A 23975-nucleotide genomic window follows, 5' to 3' on the forward strand; every position below is an offset into this window, starting at 1 on the left:
CACAAGGAACACACAGCACGTGGTCAGAGGAAGTGCTGTGCATCAGCGTCATCTGCCGTGGCAACGATGCATTTCCGGAGATATAGTCATAGGACCTTTTATTCTCCATTTTCAGTCGGGAATCCGTCCCTGCAGTTTGTCCGTTTTATTATGTTCACTCTCTATATTACATCTCATGTCTCTCCTGTGAATCTTCAGGCCTATCTTCTCTGGTGTTTCGGCAGATATTTGCTATTTGGTTTTGGCACTATGAAGCTCAGTGAGCCCAAACAACTACTACTCGTAACGTTTCGTATGTGCCCCAGTGTCCACAGAAAGTATATATGTATATGTGGACAGAAACAGTTTGAAAAACTTGTAACGGTGCTGCAAGGTAGGTTGTGCCGAGAAATAATTGTCAGAAGAAAAACTCTGAAGTTAATCTGTCAGGCCGTTGCGTTTACTCTGAAACTATCTTAATGGGCCTGAAATTTTGTGTGATGTGGTTGGTTTCTGTGAGGGTATTTGTTTCGGTATAGCCGTGCTGCCTCTCGACCATTTCCATCTCCTTTCCCGTACATAAACACCACTTTGGCTTGTTCCCGACATGAATAACAGGATGGTATTCATATCGGGAACAAACCAAGATGGTGTACGGCGAAGCAGATGGAAATGGTCGAGAGGCAGTACGGCTATACCAAAACAAGTACCCTCACAGACACGAACCACATCACACAAAATTTCAGACCATTGAAGATCGTTTTACAGTAAACGCAATGGCCTGACAGACTAACTTCAGAATTTTTTTTTACAATTATTTCTCAGCACAACCTACCCTGCAGCACCGTTATAGGTTTTTCTAACTGTTTCTGTCCATGTGTATACAGAGCGCCGATTGATTTTTCCATCACTAACGTTACGATGTATAACATAATGTAAGGTTTGTACGGAAGCATTTAGACAGTCGTTTTTCTCTCGCTCTATTTGCGAGTGGAACGGGAGAAGAAATGACTGGTAGTGGTACAAGATACCCTCCGCCACGCATCGGATGCTGACTTTCGAGTATGTATGTCTGTGCAGATATAGATAGATGTAAATGGGATAACAGTGAGTAGTTCTGGAATAACATGGAGAATACGTCCATAAATACTTCACTTGTAGGGTACTGCAGGACCTCAATGTTAGGAAAGACACCCCTATAATGATTACACAGGCCAACTATGGTAAAAAAAAATTTTTTCCAAGAAAATACTTTATTATTATGTTATTTAGGGTGGTAAATCCAAATATGATACTTAAAAATCTGTATTACCCACCATTTCCTCACATTTTACAATTAAATTTATTGAATTAAGCAATTTTTTTTAAAAAAATGGCTCTGAGCACTATTGGAGTTAACATCTGAAGTCATCAGTCCTCTAGAACTTAGAACTACTTAAATCTACCTAAGGACATCACACACATCCATGCCCGAGGCAGGATTTGAACCTGCGACCATAGCGGTCGCACGGTTCCAGACTGAAGCGCCTAGAACCGCTCGGCCACATCGGCCGGAAATTTTTTAAAGAATTTAACAGCTTTTAGATAGTTAAAATAATTAAAAAGGGACGTGTAATGAATGTCGATGACGTTGGTAGCACTGCTGAGAAACATTTGCTGGCAAAAAAGGTCGATACTATTTTTGGGTTAACAGATGGTGTTCTGTTTACTGTCAGCCTAACCTCACTTTCCCGTTTCCTGTACATGTGCTCAGTACAATGTCTATTCGTGATTGTAAAAACTCTGCTGACAGTTTTTGTTCTATTTGAGGTGAATTTATTATTAAAAAACACAAAAGAAACATTACAGACATTGTAAAAAAGATTTATATGCCATACTTTGGATCTACACTTGGTGATCAAAATAAATCTTGGGCGCCACATAAGGTATGTTATGTGTGTGTTGAAGATCTGAGAAAATGTTCCAGAAAGGAGAAAAAAACCTTTAGATTGGCTGTTCCTATGATATGGAGGGAGCCAAGAAATCATTTCGATGATAGCTACTTTTGCAGTGTTGATATAACTGGTCATAATTCGAAAAACAAGAAGGTAATAAGCTACCCTAACCTTTCGTCCGCCATCCGACCAGTAGGACATGGTGTAGAATTCCTGGTTCCTGAACCACCAGATAATTTAAATTCCATTCCAGCAGAAGTATTTTTTGATGTACAATCTGATTCACCTGAACCAGATGACGATGAATTCCACTCTAAAACATAAAGTCTAGAGTCCAAATTGTTTACTCAAACCAAGCTTAAAGGTTTGGTTAGGTATCTGGGCTTAACGAAAGAAAAAGCTGAGTTGCTTGGCTCTAAATTAAAAGAAAAGAAATTATTGGCAGTTGGAAACTGAATATACATGTATAGAAAGAAAGAGCAGCAATTTTCCAAGACGAAGGTGATTTAGTGTACTGCTCAGACATTCCCAGTCTGATGAATGAGTTTGGTATTGAATAAAAAAAGGACGACTGGAGGCTTTTACGATCTATCCAAAACTAGTTTAAAGGCTGTTTTATTACGCAACGGTAACATGTATGCATCTCTACCTGTTGGACATTCTGGTCATATGAAAGAAAGCTATGAACAACTAGAAATAGTGCTAAATAAAATAGGCTATTCTCCTCATGATTTGATGATATGTGGCGATGTACAAGTAACATGAATGCTCCTTGGTCAGCAAGGAGGCTTTACCAAATTTCAATATTTCTTGTGTGAATGGGACTGTAGGGCTAGGGATCCACACTGATGCAGAATGAACTGACCTGTGAGGGAGTCTTTAAAACCTGACGAGAAAAAAATTCTACGTAAAAACATTGTAGATCCAAAAAACGTACTCTTACCACTTCAACACACAAGGTTAGGCTTAATGAAACAGTTAGTAAAGTCTTTGCCTAAAGGTGGACCATGTTTTAAGTATTTCTGCCAAAAGTTTCCACACCTTTCAAAAGGTAAACTAAAGGGAGGCGTCTTTGTCGGACCTGACATTAGAAAATCGATATTAGATGTTAACTCTGAATCCACAATGACCTTAAATGAGAAAGAAGCATAGGTATCATTCAAGCAAATCGTTACAAAGTTTTTAGGGCATGAAAAAGACCCAGAATAGGATTCTATTACAGCTACAATGTTAAAGAAGTTTAAGACTTTTGGGTGTTTAATAAGCCTCAAAGTTCACTTTTTGAACAATCACCTTGATTATTTCCTGGACGATATGGGAGATGTTAGTAAGGAGGAAGGAGAGCTTTTCACCAAGACGTTAAAGTGATATGAAAACGCTACCAAGGCAGCTGGACAACCAGCATGATCGGGGACTACTGTTAGTCACTTCACCGAGATGTTCAGCAAGCGACTTATAGTAGGAAAATCTACACAAGAAACTTCAAAGAAAAAAGAAAAAGAAAATACAAACAAATTCCAGCTTACAAGTGAAACCTCTCTTAACGTATTTCATTGTTTAAAGTAGCTCACTGTAAATACAAACAATGCTTATGTCGCAACAAAGCTTTTCATTAATTTCCCCGTTTACCGTATAGCATATTGCTCGAGAACTATGGGTGATACAAAAAAAACTAATACTAGATGTGGATTCAGCTCATAAAAATCAATAAATATCAGCTATTTATGTAAAAAAAGTTTTTCAAAAAAATATTTCGTTGGCCTGTGTTATTGATCTTGGCCAGGGTCCCACAGACTCGCTATTACTACGGGCCACAAACGATTCACTGACTAGGTAAGGACCAAAGAAAGAGAAAGAAAGAAAGAAAAAAAAACAAAAACACACGAACCACTCGAAACCAAAAGATATCATTCCCTGCAGGTCCATGTGAAACTCGTTGCAACGTACGCTGTTGCGCAAGTTGCAAAATAACGCGCGATGACAGTGACACAGGTCAAAAGACTTAAAGTTCTACAAGGGCTCGGCCTGGAGTTTTCGGGAGGGAATGAAAGAAGAGATCAATGGCGGCTTTCATGCGACCCGATTTAGAGAATCCGGTGTGATTGGTGACGGAGCTTAGTAGCGACAAGAACTATGAAGAAGCAGAATTTTGCTAGAGTTTTCTTTTCATGAGATGTGGATTCACACGCTGTAAAAAATTGCTGGAAATCTGACAGTGAAACAAATTTTCCACGCTCCGAGTGAAACAGTGACGGTGCTGCATGTTGCTTTACCGACGAAGAAGAGCTTGTGAGCCTGTTGATAAGAGCAACACTGCACAGGGTAGTTCTGAAGGAACAGCATGTTATTTATTTATGTAGACAGGATCATTTATGATGGTAAATAGTGTATATTTCTTTCCGCCCCCATCAAGAAATGCTTATGGAATAGGTCATATATAGACTGGTAGAATATTCAACCTCGAGTACACTTAAAATACATTGTCCATTTTTCTTGAGCTGGCTATGCATTTTTCTCTGCCCCAGAACGAAACATTACGTCTGTTACCAATAATTAATAAGCCAAATTATTTAATAAATTAATTATGAATAGAGAAAGGTGGGGATAAATGACACTGCCGGGCGCCGCATTACCAGGAATGCAGGACGACTGGGGAGGTCCGCTTTGCAGCAACAGCAGGCAGCAGGCAGCGGTGTCGCTACCTCCTGCGCGTCGCTACTGCCCTGGTACCACCAGCGCCGATTGAGACGCTGTCTTCACCCTTGAGGACATCAGAGACTCGAACGACGACGCTGACTGCAGATACCTCACTGGATATGATGAATCTTACACACGAACGAACGTCACACTGTACATAGACACATCATCAGTTTCATACAGGAAGCGGCTACTTAGATATCACATAACTTGTAGGGTTGTAGCCTAGAGTGATAAAACCTCTCTGGGCTGTTACGTTAGCAGTTAGTGTATTACTGTGAGAGAAGAGTATTTACAGAGGAGTACGGACGTCTTTGTAAGTAAGAGAGAGAAAATGCCAGTATTGTGTCAGATAACAGTGTTGATTTTAATAAATGATTTATGGAGTGGGAGGAGAGTGTGCTTCCGGAAGGTGGCAGGACTGATTAACAGTTTTATCCAAAATAATTGAGTACGTAGAGAACTGAGTAATGTATGCGTTGTCTTGTATCTAGTGACAAACAAATGAGAAGTTTCCGATGCAAAATGATGACAGAATGTGGCCCACAGTACTGACAGTACTGTTGTAACGTGAATGGCAACGGTGTGGAAAGGGATGTTAAGAAACAACGGCAAATATTTCTGCTTAGTAAATGTGACGAGAAATAGCTAGCACCCAATATCAAGCTTTCAGCTCTGAAGCAGAAAATGGAGATGATTAACGGCAAGACTTCTGGAGGATTGTGCAACACCTTGTACACATTTATTTGCAGCAGTACTACGAGTGAAGGGTAGTGTCGAAAGCTGGATCAAGAAGGAGATAAACAACAGAGAAACCTGCTATTAAGAGATTCCAGCAGCCTCATGGCCTGCACTGTCTGAATGCGAAGAATGCGCTGCGTCCTTTAGTGAAGTACGCTAAGCGCTAAATAGAGTTAAGGTTACATGTGTTTGTTGGCAAATGAAAGACTTTCTGCAAACCATTACTAAAGTTATTACCAATTAAAAAAAGACATCGGGTATCGACTATCTGCCAAGAGCAAATGCGTACGCAATTCCGTCACAGTTATTAATAACTGATAGGAAGTCATCTAGTTAAACATCTATTTAGGATTTAGGCCATCTGCTGTTCTTCACAACCTATGTAAGGTTTTAAGAGACAATCTGAGGAGACCTCTTACACAACTGCAGACCCTTGCAGTTGTTACCGTCAGTTGCCGTCTAGTAAAGTCATCAAAAGATCATAACTATTGCAAAATGATTCAGACAAGATGTATGCATGTCGTGAAACCTGGAAATTTACCCTGAACAATAAAAAAGTGATGTCTTTCACGAGAGTAGTAAAAGAAGTCTGTTAAATTGCGGTTACACGATAAATAACACATGATTAAAGGCTGTAAATGCAACTAAATACTTGGTGATTACAGTTCTAAACAACTCAAATTGGAAGATAACGTAGAAAACACAGTGGGAAAGGCAAACCGAAGATGCAATTTACTGGCAGAATACTCAGACAATGAAGTAATCATAAAGATAGTGCTTTCACCACCTTTGTCTGTCCACCTCTGCATTATTGCTGTGCGGTAGCGGATCCATACCACGTAGGACTGACTTCAAACATCGAAACAGTTCGAAGAAGGATAGATCACGTCGTAATATCGCGAAATATGGGGGTATGAAAGGGTCACGAATATGATCAGCGAGTTGAGGTGACAAGCATTAAAACAAGGCGATTTTCATTGCAGCCAAAAGCTTTCCACAAAATTTCAGTCACCAATTTTCTCCTCCGAATTCTGAAATATTTTGACTTACTTTCCGGAGGAGAAAAGACCACGTTAAAAAATAAGAGAAATCAGAGCTCGCACCGAAAGATGTAGCTATTCGTTTATCGCATGTGGTATTTGAATGTGAATCGGTAGAGAAATAGTTTGGAAGTGGTTTTATGAACTCTGTACCTGACACTTAAGTCTGAATTGTAGAAAATTCCTGTGGATATTGATATAGTTTCTACTTTTAATAACCATTTATTAGATATACAGAGTGTGTCTATTAATAAACGACAAGGGCTTTTTTTTTCACCGTTTCTGCAGATATTTGCAGTTTTGTATTTGCAATGCTGCTAATCACTTCTTTGATGCGACGCGTTATTTTGTTTCCCGTTACAAACAAAATTATTTTTGAAGTGGAATTTAACGTGGCTATTGGACAGAGTGGTCCCAATTTGGTCTAGTGCGATGTTCATTTCACCGATATGTGATACAAAGGACAGTAAAAGTGGAAAGAAATAAACACATTCCGTCGACGATGGGCAAAGCATGAAACATGTGATGATCAGTGTTTCTTTGTTCTGACACCAGCTGCACGATGCAGATATGAAATTGCAAATATCGGTCGAAACACCTGAGGAACTGCGCCTGATGGCTTTTAGGGGAGACATCCGGTATAAATGAAAATATGTGCAAGCACTAAATTGAACCAATCGTATTTTTTTAAAAAATGGTTCAAATGGCTCTGAGCAATATGGGACATAACATCTGTGGTCATCAGTCCCCTAGAACTTAGGACTACTTAAACCTAACTAACCTAAGGACATCACACACATCCATGCCCGAGGCAGGATTCGAACCTGCGACCGTAGCAGTCACGCGGTTCCGGACTGAGCGCCTAGAACCGCTAGACCACCGCGGCCGGCGTAGTTTTTTAAAAACATAAATATTTTAACAGACCTTTTTCCGCCTTCTTTTTCCAAGTTGTGAATGGTTTATACTTACAGAAAATAATTATGGCAAATGGTTCAAATGGCTCTGAGCACTATGGGACTCAACTGCTGAGGTCATTAGTCCCCTAGAACTTAGAACTAGTTAAACCTAACTAACCTAAGGACATCACAAACATCCATGCCCGAGGCAGGATTCGAACCTGCGACCGTAGCAGTCTCGCGGTTCCAGACTGCAGCGCCTTTAACCGCACGGCCACTTCGGCCGGCAGAAAATAATTATTATAAGCTAAGTGAAATTAATGGGAAAGACTCAAATAAGGAAAGTGACTTGTGGAGACGCATACGCAATGTTATTAGGGAGAACTGAATGAGCAGAAGCACGCTCATGTTAAAACAGTGGTTCTACGTCATCTTATATCCTGTAGATGAACTAAGAGAGGCAGAAGAGCTTTAAATAACAAGAGTAGTAATCGTTAAAAGCTGGGCGCGATACGGCAGTTGTTCTTTCGCATTCTCATAGTTCATGGACATCGCAGATGAACTATAGTTAATCTGAAAGTATCGTTTTAAAGTGATCTGTAGTGGACTATTGCTTCTGTTTGAAACTGTTACTAAAACACAACTGTGTCAGGAGGAAAGAGCACATTAATTATTCTTTCTTCAGTGGTGCTGAAGCAAGTAGCCTTGTTAAAAGCCTTAAAGCTTATGATAGATAAAAATAACATGTACTGTCTGTAAGTGGACTACTGAATTACTCGAAAAACACCGTTCATAGCAGTTACACGAAATATTTTCGTATGAAGATGTTTTGTAGATGCATTATTTTTATTAAATACTATTCATTCTGACACATAAAGCAAGGAAACGAGATCGATGTGACGGCGGGTTGTCCCATTGTAGCCATAAGAGCAGAACAGTGAGGAGCCCCGGCGGTCGGCTCGCCACCTCCTGCGCCTAGCTGTTGCCATGTGCCCCTGGTCGCTAATTCAGCAATAGACCTCGAAAAATCATTGTGGGAATTAACTTACTTGCTTATTGTGTTTAATTATATGAGGAAGTTTCTAGCTTTTAATGTCTGCACGAGAAAAGGAAGTGCTGGCAACCCAAATACTGATAAATAGCTAGGAAAACAAGCCCAAATAACTAGTTATTAGCGCTCTTTTATTCATAATGAAACAGTACAGTAGCAACAGGACAAACTTGTGTTATTAAGGAACATATTATGACACAGGGGATAAAGAAAATGTTACTTATTTGCCCAGTGAAATATTCTATTCCATAATGAATTCCGATGGAAATGAACAATACAGGACATCCAGCAAACTCTTTTACTGAATAACTGGGTTTAAAAAGAAGTTGCCATGACAGGACTTTGTCATTAGTCAGCAGCATCTGCAGAGCGAAAAGCAGTTATATTTTCATATTCAATTGTCCTTGAACTTTTATGGAATTGTACAAACTGTATTCGAGACGCGTTAATAAAGTGGCAAATATTTGATGAAAGCTGCTTTCACACTGTGGGACATGATCTGTGAAAGTGACAAAGCTAAAAGACATTTACTCGAAGTAATTTTCGACAAAATCAAGAAGTGTGGCATTTTTGAGTGTGTAATATTGTCTAGAGTTCAACATGGCATTTTTTGGACCTTTTTTTGGTTGATATTAAATGACCGGCCATTACAGTATTTTTTATGTTGTTGTTATTCAATTTATTATGCATCACTATGTAGCAACTAAGTATGTTATATGGCGCTGTATCAGAAAAATATATGCCACAAATATGATAAAAGATTTACACAAGCAAAGATTCATATTGAGTAACTGGAGCCTAACGATACTGAATTATTTACGTGAACTACTGTCACAACCCTCGAGGAACACAGGATGTAAGCTCATCTTCAATGAAATGTACAGTCGATCATCAGCACGAGATGAGAATCGTACTATGAGGAAACGTCCGACGTAAATCTTCCATGACCTCGGACATTTCCAGGGGTATAAACGTTTGAGTGGTTGAAAATACCGAATTTAAAACCAGGCAATATTATAAGAAATTCAGTACAAGTTATTATAAAATCTGATCTCAAGACAGAGTAGAATTATATGATAATATAATTTTGTTGACACAACATAATTTCCTGTATATTATTATATATAACCACCGATACATCTGTGAGACCAAGTTCCATCCATCTGATACAGAAGACTCAGTTAAGTACATACAGTAATTTCATTACGCGTAAAGGACTTTTAAAAATTAGTCTCAGTACCATCGCTATGATGCACATGCTTAATATACAACGTATGAATGGCTTATTTATTATAGCCACACTATTTTTTACATTTATGATGCACAGGTTCATCATTCGACACTATATCTCGTCTAATGGAGATATAAATGTTAACACTGAAGCAGTTCTCAGTGTAATATTAACTGATATCTTTGTCTTGGGAATGAAAGAAAAATGACTGTAACTGTTCACGATCTGCTCCCAGAGAGAGAAAGCCACGTCATTAAATGTAGAACACATAATTTAGACGAAATCATATATGATTTACAATCATCATCAAATCCTGGCACATGACAATATTATAGTTGTATCATAGAATATTCAAACAAGACTAATTGGTGTGGGATAACAGGTAAACGAAAACGTCACAGCATTAACTATGCGTTATTACGCTACATACAATCGAGTGAGGTGGCGCAGTGGTTAGCACACTCGAGTAGCATTCGAGAGGACGTCGGTTCAATCCCGCGACCAGCCATCCTGATTAAGGTTTTCCGCGATTTCCCTAAATCGCTTCAGGCAGATGCCGAGACGCTTCCTTTTAATGGATACGCCCGAATTCGTTTTCCATCCTTCCCTAATCCGATGGGACCGATCATCTTCCTGTTTGATCCCTTCCCCCAAATCAACCAACCAACCAATACTTAGAAGAAAACTTATGAGTCATAAATGAGAAGGAAAAAATTGTGAATGATTATCTTCTTCAAGCAGTGTCGATTAGCATTGAGTCATACACTCATATATTTATGTCATGGATCTACGTATGAATACATGCAGCATGTATCCATATATTGTACAAGACATATGAGGACCTGTACTGTATTAAGTTCACCGAAGATAACGAACTATTGTAAGGGGGGAGGAACAGTTGGTTAAAATATGTGATGAGCAGGTAGGTGGGAAAGGAATGACGATCTTTGGGATTGGCTTTGTTGAACCATATAGCTAACACAAAATCATATACGCAGAGACGTAACGACATAAACAGTTTGTTCAAAAAGGTTTAAAATCATTTTATAATCTCTTTATAGGTTCAGTACTTTTAGCTATAAAATGTCGATGCATCAACTATAGACATATGTTCAATATCTATAGCTAAGTAATGTTGATACTTCCACTACAGACAAAATAGTATTTAAACACGAGAACTTAATAGAGACTTCGAAGGGTACACCTGGAAGTTAGAGGGTTTATGCAGTTACAGAAAGAACGCCAAATTTCAGATACGGGCATTACTATCTCCTATAAAAAGGACTATCGACATATTTAAGCGTCTTCATAACACAATAATACAGGAGCACTTTTTGAAAGAGACACCTTCATTTTGATAATGTTTTTAAATAAACAGATTTGTTGTGCTTCCAAGAAACTGCAAAAAAACAGGAAGCAGTTTATATCTCCTGTCTTCTGATAGCCGCAGAATGTGTTATCCTTGAGCTCATCGGATGTAAGTGGTAACAATTTGAACTATAGTTACTACGCATTTGTAGGTAGTATGTTTTCAACTTAGTGCTCACCTATAATTATTGAAAGCACGGGAGGAGTTTCATATTACTACTACTACCGCAGTGTAGTCCATGTCTATAGCAGATTTATAGGCGCTAGCCACGTCTGCACATGCCTCTTCGGTCAGTTTCCGCATCTACAGCATGAAATATGAAGTTGGCAAACTAACGTTCATGACAAGACCAAAAACACAGGCAAACGTTACCATCTAATCGCCCTTATAATTGTAAACCAGTGCCACCCCAGCTGGAGACTGTAGAAAGTGTATTATCATACCCATTCGTTTCTTTAGCAATGATTCTCGTGAGACATCCAGTATTTGAATATGAATTTTACTTTTCCATGAAGCGTGTTACTGAGTTCCATTACGCTTTTTGAGTCTGAAACAAATCAGTAATTTCTGGAATGCTGCTTGACATCCAGATTTGAGAAGCTCTCGAATCGTTGTTAATGTAAAAATTGAACCATATGGAGGTAGGTGAAACAGCTTGGAATATTTCAGATAGGAGAAAAAAATGGTCATCTTACCGCTGAAATGTCTTGATATCTTGAGGCCGGCCGCAGTGGCCGTGCGGTTCTTGGCGCTGCGGTCTGGAGCCGAGCGACCGCTACGGTGGCAGGTTCGAATCCTGCCTCCGGCGTGGATGTGTGTGATGTTCTTAGGTTAGTTACGTTTAATTAGTTCTAAGTTCTAGGCGACTGATGGCCTCAGAAGGTAAGTCGCATAGTGCTCAGAGCCATTTAAACAATTTTGATATCTTGAGTTATGAGTGTACACGTGAACAAAGTGGGTCCAATAAAGATTAATTTAAGCACTTCAACTTAAATAATTGTGCCAAACAAATGTTTCATAAAATTTTAATAGTGAATATCGAGTTTTCCAACTATTATCTGAAAGGAATTCCAGATTGGTCTACTTCGCTGTCTGTTTCAGTCCTACGGTCGATGGCACAGACTGAGTCTCCTGCTGTCCACAGTACAGGACAAAGATTTCCGATTTTCGATTCCGACCCTATGAGCGCAAGATCGTCTTTCATTTATCGTGGGAGTCTGATTAATTTACTACTGCGCTACTCACTCCTTTCGCAAATAAATCTGCAGCCACGTACTGACGTCGAGGGTATAGTTGGTGTTCACCGGCTGCTACTAGTAGGTTATTAGTCGAAATCGATCTCGTTGCTCCAAGGCTTGTCTACAGGCATCGGAATTGTACGAGGTGCAGCTCATGAAGTGCTCGTTTCGCAGTGTTTGATGTGAGGAGCATCCAAAATCGTTGACTAAGCGGACAAAGACCCTGGACATAATGAGGAGTGTGTAAGCGTCTGCGCCCCATCGATTTGCAGCTACAGGTCTCATCACGTTAATGTTTTTTCTGTTTTCTTGATTAAATGAGATAGCTGATCAGCCATGTGAAAAGCAGCGAAGCAGAATGCCACGTGTCTTTTCATTCTAGCGATACGTTGTCTTTCAAATTAGCCATGTTTTTAAATGCAAATTTGTGTCAATCTGATATACAAATCAATTACATTTCAGATTAAATCCATATGTAGGATATTACTTCCTTTTCTTCCAACCTGACACCTTTACACATTTCATTGCATGTACCGACTATGGGTAAGGGGATTCCTACGTGCTGTGCCATCCGCAGGTAAGCAAGGGCAGTTCAACAGAAGAACCGTTCCACTTGCCATTGGTTTGCGTCGGGCTCTGATGCCGCACTCCTAGAGGGGCAGAACGGATGCTGCACACAGCTGTGGATGGTTTTCTATCCGTTTCCTGGAGAGAATTTTCATCTATAAGTTGTTCAACATTCATAGAAGCGTATTAAGTGCACGATCTGGCACGTTGGAGAGCGTAGCATAGTGAACATAATCGATTCTACGGGCAGAATTTGTCAATGACTTCCGTACTTTCTTCAACTCTCTCAACTGAAACCATCAGTACAGGACATGGTCGAATACTATGGCTACTGAGGAAGTAGCAGGACAGAAGACATAAGGAGTAGCCAAGTTGTCAAGCACATCTTCAAACCAGTTGCCATTCATTTCGCTTTGGTCGAGGTTCCAGTTACAGTTTCTGAGCTTACTTATTGCGCTCCACATATCTGACCTCTTGGTATCTCTATTCACCTTTTCACAATAACTTATCCAGCTATAAATTTTAACTTTTAAAAATGTCTCTTAGATTGAGCGTCTGTCTCCTGGTATTGCAGATACACTTACCAAGATGAGGAAATATTGTACTACTTAAGTACTAATCAAAGTTGGGGAATCACTCGAGAAATTCTCGTACGAGGGCTATTCGGAAAGTAAGGAACGGTAGGTCGCAAAATGGAAACCACGGTGAAAATCAAAACTGTTTTATTGGCAACAGTTCGCTACACCTCCGAGCTACTTATCTCCACAGTCGCCGATCCAACCTAGACTTTTGTCTTAGCGCTGTACCAACTTTCCAACACCCTCGTTATAGAAGGCAGCCGCCAGTGCTTTCTGCCAATTCTCTACGCTGGCCTACAACTGGTTGTCTTTGCCAAAATGTTGTCTTCATAGCCAGCGGTTCATGTGAGCAGAGTTGTTGAAACTCAGAGGGAGTCAATTACGGGCTGTATTGTCGGTAATCAAACATTCTCAATTGAAAACGATGCAGGAGCATGATCATTGCCCTGTAGAATGCGGTTGAGAATTGTCTTGAAGAAGACAGCGCACGACTGTTACGTAATGTTGGCTGCATAAATTAAGGCGAAATTTCTCACCAGGTACTTGGCCGGAGACACTATTGTTCTAGGTATCTTTACGTGCTCCCTATGTGCTGACAAATAAAAAGAACGACGTAACACGATCTACGGGCATACTAGAGACACTGCCAATATACCTGTGCCTAACTTCATCGGATTTTCACTGAGGTTTCCATTTCGCGACCGATCGTTCCTTACTTTCCGAATAACCCTCGTATTTCACAATATCACGAAGTTGCTAATCTGTAACGAATTAGAATGTCGTTTGGGCATAGGGAGATCTGCCACACCATTTAATACTTTGAAGAATACGTAGTAGGTCACGTGTGCCGTGCCCGCTTCTGGTACTTCGGCAATCATATTCTCTGTTGCTTTTGTGTATGACTGTCAGTATGTTTTGTTAAAGTTCCAGTAGGTGTTAGGAAAGAATGCCACGTCTCTTGCTGATACTTCTATCTTCAGAATAACATGGAGATAATTGATTCTAGTGTGTCATACCGTATCGACCAAGTTGAAACACTGACGATTACTGGCGAGCGTGATGTGAGATCTAGAGCAGAGTCACTATTGCGGGGAAGAGACACTAGGGTACGAGAACCACAATGGAGGATAATAAGCTGATTATCTTATATTACATACGCAAAGGTTTTGTGTACGAATTCTTTCAACTCGTGCTGTGGGCGTTGAAATCCCCACAGAGAACTGGGACTGCTTCGCTCATCTACGTACTCGTGGAGCAATACCCCGATAACATAGTAAATGATACAGAACTTCACTTAATTCGTACTACTGTAGTCAGCACTGTGATAGTGGATTTGATCCATATTTCAGAAAAAGTAACTTCTTTCCGTAGCAGGATACCAACTCTTCCTTTCCCGTCTAGTCTGTAATACCTAATAATACGATATCTTCTAAGTTGATATGTCCGCCCAGTTAGACCCACGTTTCGGAAATACAAGCTTTTTTTCAGGTTCTCTTAGCAGTCTCTGTGTATTGGCTATGGATGACTGGCTGACAGAACAGTCCACTGAGCGATCCTGAAAACCAGGATAATCCATATAATTCCTATAAGGAAATCTTTGATTTCTAACTCAGCCCTGGTAGAGAGTGTCACACAATAATAAATATCAGTCACCAGGTGTAGTCTGTGGGTTTATTACTGCCTGTAATTATTCCAGTGTCTGAGGGATTATATGATTTCCAACAGATCGTCTCCACTTGAAAGATAGCATTCAAGCTTCCTGTGTCTGGAATCCTCTGGTATGTATCACGTCTACTAAACTGTCGATTTATTGGTAAACACTTTGTGCGCATGAATGTCAGGGGAAGGTGTTGAGGTATCGATGGTACAAGAGAAACCAGCTTGATCATGAACAGGACAATGAAAAGGTTGGAATGAGCTATAATTCTGTATACTAAAAATTTCAGCTCACACTTGAGAATTCAATATATGTCAATAGTTACTGTCAGTCAGAGTGTCTCCTGTGAGAGCGGTATATGATTTTCACAGAATCTGACTTCAACTTCTTTGAACGAAATGTTACTGAGTGTGACTAACTCGCTTCACTTGTGCTACCAGTATAAAACAGGACAGTTCTTAACTGTAGCCAGGTGTCCTCCAAAACAATGCAAGCAAATTAAATTACTAGCTGTACAGTCACTTCACGGGTGTCCTCTGCCACATTTACTACATCGCCCGAGACTACGGCATTGCCTGCTGATACGCCCGAACCTGAGGCATTTGTAAAACTGGTGGGCAGGCGTAAGATAAGGATGCAATTCACACGTAGTCTCTGGGAGATAAACATATTTTGGAAAAATCTGTGAATTAATAGTCAGACCATGTGTTTGATTTCCAGCTAGTAGCTGAATCCCTTTCACTAATTATTTTCTTGGAGAATATTTTGTCGCCGATCACTTTAACAGATGATTCGATTTCAGAAAGTATTTCCTGTTCGTCAAATTACAAATTTACTCTTCGAATAACACTCTGCTGTCGCCCCACGTAAGTAGATACGACTTCCACAAAATTTTGGTTTCCAAATAAATCTGATTACAGTAAATGTTTCGCTGAGAGTGTCATCATTCCTTCCACTTCGATCCTGATGTTACGGGCAGAACTAATATTAACCGTACAACCCAGAAGTGAGGAAAACTTTACATTGCTATTGAATCGTCGTAAATGTTACAACTTCAAATTTTACTCTAAGGAAGACAAGTTTTAGATTATTCACTTGTTAATTACAATTATTAGATCTCCAATGGTATGTTACATATCAAATTAAGTACAAAATGTCCTGTTTTATACACTACTGCATTGTAAATTTTACGAAAGTTAATAATATTACTTTTAGTTTTAGTATGAGCCAAGTACACTAATTTCCCAACTGGCATTGGAGGTAATCTTACTAACACCGTTTCTCTTTCAGGACGTGCAGGGCGATACAAATAAAAGTGGCCAGAAAACAAAGTTCCGGGGCACCAAGAAAGAAGATAGAGAAAATAGTTGATTTGTTAGGACTCTTAAGCATTTTCTGGTGAACGCTGCCACAATTTCTGTAACATGTTTCGGAATATTTTTTTACCCTTTTAAAAACAGTTCCTGTCTGATGCCATTTTGGGACTAAGCGTTGCATGGCATTCTTTGCTGGCACTTTGACACCACTAAGCTTCTCAACAAACTACTGGCCATACCGTTTCCGCAACTTGTTGTCACGTAACACTCCACAACGGCTTCCCACTGCTCCACTGTGAGCACAATCGCCTACTTCGCACTGCTCCATTCACACTGACTCAGCGCGCACTACGGTCTGAAGCGGTGTGGATAACGTGGCGGATGTACATGTGGTGTGCGCGTCACGTGGTGTGGTTATATGCATACATTCACTTCCAATCGTATCCACTTGTCTGCGTCACTTTTATTTACCCTTCCTATACATAGCAAGGGCCACAGTAATTTGCTTTACCTTGTTTTCAATAACTAGGGCACATCTTTCACTAGCAGCTGTGCTTGAAACACAGTTATCGAAATTATGTATAATGGACTTATCTACCTTCTTTGTCTGTCTTTCCTTAATGCGACTTCCATCCATATAAGTATGCTCTTTGATGTAACATCCGTGTAAATATTTTATTCATTATTTATGATAATTTATGTTATTGTAATTAATTTATGGATGTAAATTCCGAAGTATTGTGCTGTAAAGGAATGTAAAGGTTAATACTACTCTTGTAATATTGGTTCATGCATAGGGAAAATAGGTTTGTAATCATGTAAAACTTGGAGGAAAGTCACTCCGCAACGGAATCGGGTAGGCGGGAATAGGAAAAGGTGGATCTGGTGGTCGAACTGCAAGGCTCGTGAGTGGCATGAGGAAGTCGGTGGCTAGTAAGCAGTCACTTGTGGACTGAAAGAGGTGAGAAGGACTGCTTGGTTATGTAATATAGTCTCGGATGCGAACGTAATGCGGCTTATTATTCATTGCATTCTCTGGTTAGCTTTGTACAATGAAAATCCGAAGCTAACAAGAGAATTATCAGAGCTAGTTGCACAGGAAGAGCCATAGGTACATTCACGTCCTTTTTTGAAAGCGCAGCTGAACGACGCTGCTACAGTCGTCATTTCAAATTATCAGTTGAGTACTGTGTAAGGGCGTGGACACGTTTTGTGGTTTGGTTTTCAATAGTAATTTTGTGTTCTGTTAACTCTGTGTTGAGCCACTGTGTTTATGCTTAGTTATTTACCTAGACGGGATTCTATCCCAAGTGCTACGATAAATCCGAGTACATTATTTTACTGAAGTAAAAAACAATTATCTTCTTTAACAAAAGTTAGAGATTTTTTGAAGTGGCAAAGTGCATAATTATATATTGAGCAATCGTTTTGAAATGCTCCACTTAGTTTGCGTAAATGAACAGTCAAAGTCTCATTGACGTGCAGTTACTAGGACAAGATTTAATGTATTGAGTTCAAGGACTTTTTTTGGAATAATAGTGTCTACAATTTTATGTGTTATGTAGTTAACACTGTTTCCCATTTTGTCTTGTGACTAGAGTGTTCAGCATCTATCAGAGTCTACCGACAGTTTATTTTCTGGGTCCTCATGGTAATAGTTGAGTCAGATTTAAATGTGGTATTACAATAACAGCAATCAAGAATAACCAAGGAGCTAGAAATATTCAAACTATACTATCCATGTGTTACACCTTCCACTTGAGCTAAATAATATAACGATGTGAATGTTCCTTGAGAATGCAAACAGTAAGCAGTAGATACCATTACTTCGTAATTAGTTCAACAGCGGTGTTTTCTTATAATTAAACTAAAAACAAAAACTCTTGTTCAAGTCAGTAGTGCGTACCATTAGGAATCATTTTCCTATAATTGACATTATCTTGCTAGCGTAATGAAAAGATAGGAAGTGTTTTGAGAGTCAGTTGTTGCCTAACTTATTAATACCCATTTGTAGTTCATGTCAAATAACTGGTACATTATTTTCTAAATTGTGCTACTGTCTTGTATCTTATCAGCAAAACAGGACTTCGGTGTCACGTAAAGTCAACCGCAATAGTTAACTTTCTTTCTGAAACATGATAGTACTGTGTACAGCTTTGGCTAATTATCCTGGCGACCGTTTCCTTTCACGTTATTACAGTTTACTTGATCACTAATAGAACCTTGGTCCGATTCCCGTTTATGTAGTGATTCCTTTTGGCAGAAATCCTTTGGGGAACCCTACCATTACACACCGTCACGGTGACAAAACAAAAATCCTTTCACAGGGGCAGCATTATATATTAACAGTAGAAGGTAGTGTTGTATACTGACAGCAGCACTATCAAATTTTCTCATCAGATTGTGTAGAGGTCTTTGGAGTGGAAACATCTTCCGCTAAGATTCTTGTGATTCTACTTTCCGTAGCCAAAATTCACTCAATAACGGGCTGATTGTCTACCCGCCTGGCTCATTCATTATTTTCTGCCTCTATATCCACATGAAGTACGTCCTCATAAAAAAATTGTTCAAATGGATCTGAGACCTATGGGACTTAACATCTGAGGTCATCAGTCCCCTAGAAATTAGAACTACTTAAACCTCACTAACCTAAGGACATCACATACATCCATGCCCGAGGCAGGATTCGAATCTGCGACAGTAGCGGTCGCGCGCTTCCAGACTGAAGCGCCTAGATCGGCTCGGCCACACCGGCCAGCACGTCCTCATAATGGCTGTTCACAGAGTAAAGCATACTGGCAACTGCCAGTGTCCGTACTGTGCAAGACGGGTGGATCATATTCTTCGAATAAGCTGCTACTCATGGTTCCCGGGTTCGATTCCCGGCGGGGTCAGGGATTTTCTCAGCCTCGTGATGACTGGGTGTTGTGTGATGTCCTTAGGTTAGTTAGGTTTAAGTAGTTCTAAGTTCTAGGGGACTGATGACCATAGATGTTAAGTCGCATAGTGCTCAGAGCCATTTGAACCATTTTGCTACTCATGATGTGTCACAAAGAGCTGCTGTGGAGGGATTATCAGGCACTGGTCGGCAACACAATACCTATGCAAACACTGAAACAGTACTTGAGCAAACGTGGCGACCTACACTACTCAATATAAATGAAGAAAGGCTCGCTACGAAACGCCGTCTGAAACTGGAATGAAGTCTTTGCGTAAGTTAAATTCTGGATCATCACCAAGCTCTCGTTTGTTTCGAAGCTTATCTTTGCTTTTCATCCTCCTGCACCTCCAACCCCCTACACATACCTAGCCACGAACACATCGCCCACTCACACCGCAAACTATCTCTAGCCTCTGAAGTTCTTAAATCCAGCTGTGGGGCTATGGAGACAATTGGGAGAACGTGTGGTTCGTTTAAAGAAGTGTGACGTGAGATCACAGTGTTGAAATGAATATTTTCTGGTAGTTGAGGAGAGCTTTATGTTTACATTGGAGGCTGGTTAAGACGTTTTATTTTTGACAGGATTTTTTGTTGGTGAGAATGCTCGTTGTTGGACTGCAGTGGTCTGTTATTTGGCGATAGACCACCCGCACCGTTTTGACGGCAAGGAATACTCAGGATATAGCGTCGCATGAGAGGCACTGGCTGGTAGGACTTGAAGGTGTCCACATCGGAGAATTACTGTCAAGTAGGACATTAAGGTGTCGACATCGGAGAAGTGCTGGCTGGTTGGACGCAAAGGTTTCTGGATCGACTTGGCATATCAGCACAGTAGAGGGTGTCATATCTGTGAGTTCTGCTCAGGTGCTGTCGCTTCCATCGTTAGGAAAGGACCTGCACGTCTGCACAACGCCTCTCGGCACATCCCAGACTTACTTATGGTGAGCATAATTGGCAGCACCGGCAAAGTAGTGAAATTGGTTCCGCACTTGTGAAATTCTCCTTTGCACTGCTAATGAATGTGTGGTTTCCAGGATTTTTAATCGTCTACTTACAGTCACTGTTTCAATCAACCAGTAAGTGATTCAACAGTCATCAATTATCACTGAGCAGAAGAGAATTAATTCTTTGGAGATGTTGTAGTAATAATTGTTAAGGAAGTGGCACTGCTTTCCATTCAACCTCTACATAAATTGCATTTGAGCTAATTATCACAGCTTTTGATAATCCATTAATGTGTTGAACCCATAAACGTGTTTAGGAATAAATGTGAATATTGATTTTAATCATAGTTTCTTTTTCTATAGGTTACTAATGTGTATCCTGGAAGGTATTCCCAATCAGCTCAGAATCTGAACCAACGTTTTACTCCAGTCAGATGGTGTTAGTCAGAGTGAGATGTTTGTTTTCTAAATTATCCACATTAAGGGCTAAGGCTAGGGCGGTAATTTTCTTGTTATCCGTTTAACTTTGTGCACAAGTACTTATAGGTAATTTCTTTAGGAAGTAGTCTGCCCAAAGTTAGTTTTGGGGGGTTAAGGAAGTTTCTCATAGCAGTCTTTTGCATAAAATTGGCATCTCTGTGCCAGGATTGAGTTTAGGATTCTCTGGGAAGCAGTCAGTTACGTTAATTGCGCAGTTCATGCAGTCTGACAAGGCGTACGACTGATCTTCGACTGTGAGGAAAATATTCAGCTTCAATGATCAAAGTAGTATCGTAATTTGTGGGCACTTAGAATTTCAGTTGCATAAATTTTACACACAATTTGGTGACTAAACGAAGAGGCAACAAATTTTTGTGCATTGATTGTAGTCCACGCTGGCGCCTTTTATCAATTTGTATTTTTCTTTCCTGTAGGTTGCGATGAAGTTCTTTTCGGTTCTGTACGACAACTGCGGATTCACCATTCTGCAAGCCAGGAATGAAATTTTGGAGGAGAATGGTTATATGTAGGACAGCTGAGTAGAATATGAGAAGCCGATTGTTTCTTCTTATTCCTTTACATGGTAGTAGAGATGTAGTAGTTCATGTATAGGGGTTAGGTTATTAAATCTTGAATGTTAACAAGGTGTAAGGCACGTCGCAAGTTAGAACGGAATTGTATTAAAATTGATAATATGGTGGAACTGCATGAAATATGAATTTACGTGAGTCAGGAGAGGTTGGTTGGTTGGCTGGGGGAAGAGACCAAACTGCGAGGTTATCGGTCCCATAGGATTAGGGAAGGAAGGGGAAGGTAGTCGGCCGTGCCCTTTCAAAGGAACCATCCCGGCATTTGCCAGGAGCGATTTAGGGAAACCACGAAAAACCTAAATCAGGATGGCCGGACGCGGGATTGAACCGTCGTGTTTCCGAATGCGAGTCCATTGTGCTAACCACTGAGCCACCAGTCAGGATAGGAACATACACTTCATCCAGCAGAGCAGTCACAACCGATTGGTGTTGAGCATGACTATAACATTGCAAATAACAGTCAGTTAGGAAACAATGACAGTTTGAATGATGAGAATATGCAAGAGGTTACGAAAAAGGCTGTACTGCTATATGTCCAGGCAGTGATAATCAAACGTAATCCGACGGAGTAACAGGAACTGAAACTTGGTGCAATTGACATTGACTCGCCACATTCAAGAGATAGGAGTAGTAAAGAAGGAGGTTATCAGTTCGACTTAAAAGACTTTTTAAAACAAACGGAAGCACAGTTGGAAGACCAGAAAAAAAATATAAAAATTTGGCGGAGAAGAGTAGACAAGAAATTAAAGACATGGTGGAGAAGGTCAGAAATAAAAATAAAAAGATAGAAAATAGTTTAATGAACTGTATTCGAGAGATAAGGATAGAAACCAAAACAATTCAGCAAATTACAGAGTAATCTCAGGAAAATGTGAATCAGGGGGCAAACAAAGCAGAGGAAGCAAAAAGGGTAGTGAATGAAGCGTTTACAACTAGTAAACAAACTGACAAGAATAGTCATGAAGCAATATCAAAACTACGCCATGGAGTCAACAACAAAGAGCAGCGTAAGATTATGTAGTATCAGAATTCAAGAGACCAGTAAAATTCTTAGAATTCACGATGAAGACATATCAGTTTCTGGACATGCCATGCGAACTAGGGAAGTAATCAAGCACTTCTATACCACACTTCCTCTTCATTACCATCAATTTTTAGCTGGGAGATGCAATGTTGACATAAATGCTTTCTGTAACATGCTACGTGAACCTGAGTTTGCGTTTAACGCTCAGCACAGCTGCGCACGGATGCACGATTATGAAGGACACTTTCGCAAAACAATGTTAGTCGAGGCAAGATAATTATAATTACATGAACGGATATTCCAGAAATGGAAACCTTTAAATGAATGAAGGTTACGGGAACAATCATGGGAAAAATAATGGAGATGGGCATGGCGGAAGAAGAAACGATAGTGACTGGAATAATCAGAGAAGCTTCGAGAGAACTGTAAAACAGCAGATGACGCAGACTGGGGAATAATGAATGTGGAGAACGTTTTGAAGCTAGAAACGGAAGTTGTGTGGCGGACCGTAACATAGAAAAGATCGTCTAATTACGAGGATTGAACCCAAAACTCCATCAATGTGATTAGAGCCCTCCTAGGAACTGAAGTCTGAATAGCGTGGTAAAGGCAAATTCAACGCCGACGTCATTAATCAGACAGACGCATTCTACTCAACGAAATCCATTACAATGACATGTCGGAGTCTTACCCAAAGAGAAGGAATTAAATATAACAAGGCACGTCCATCCTGTATTCAAGCTGACAACAGGCCGTGTGAAACTATACAGAATTTTGGATTGTGGCACCAAAATATTGGCAATTGCAGAAATGGCATTTAACAGATGTAAACAAATCATAGGTGGCCAGCGCTATCGCTGAGATAAATTAAAATTTGAGGTTCTATCACTGGAAAAAGTCACTGTTGTGCTTAGGCAAGTAAGGCTAGAATCAATGTATGAAGGACACATGTGGACAGGAAATTTCTTCGTGGTTTGTAAATTGGCAACTGATCTCATAAAAGGAATGGACCCCTTGAGTGACTATGCTACATTAACTGACTTGGGATGCGGCGAAGTTACCATACACAGAGCAGGAAGTGTACAATTTTGGTTTGAGGAACAAGCTATTCGGTCACAAAGTCTGGGATGTTGTTTTCATCTGTGTGTGGACTGTCATAATAGGCAGACTGAGAATAATTATGAGGAGACAGTAGGGGATGACGATTCGAGGACTGAATAATAGCAAATGAAAAGAGAAACTGAGCTTACCATTCACGAACGGGTAATTCTGATCATGAACATAGGAACAGAAGACAGAACTACGCACAATCCTACATGAAAATCGTGATGTATTACTGCGGAAGACATGTGCAACCGACCACTGCCAGGACTTGTTCATGAGAGCCAAGTAACACCAAACATTCTTTGTAACTCTGTACGGTTTAACATTAGCTAACCGAGAAAAAGAACATCAGGAAATTTTGGTAATGTTACGAGAAGGGATAATACACTACTGGCAATTAAAATTGCTACACCACGAAGATGACGTGCTACAGACGCGAAATTTAACCGATAGGAAGAAGATGCTGTGATAAGCAAATGATAAGCTTTTCAGAGCATTCACACAAGGTTGGCGCCGGTGGCGACACCTACAAGGTGCTGATATGAAGAAAGTTTACAACCGATTTCTCATACACAAATAGCAGTTGACCGGCGTTGCC

This window comes from Schistocerca nitens, chromosome 3, assembly GCF_023898315.1.
Source record: "Schistocerca nitens isolate TAMUIC-IGC-003100 chromosome 3, iqSchNite1.1, whole genome shotgun sequence".
Lineage (NCBI taxonomy): Eukaryota > Metazoa > Arthropoda > Insecta > Orthoptera > Acrididae > Schistocerca > Schistocerca nitens.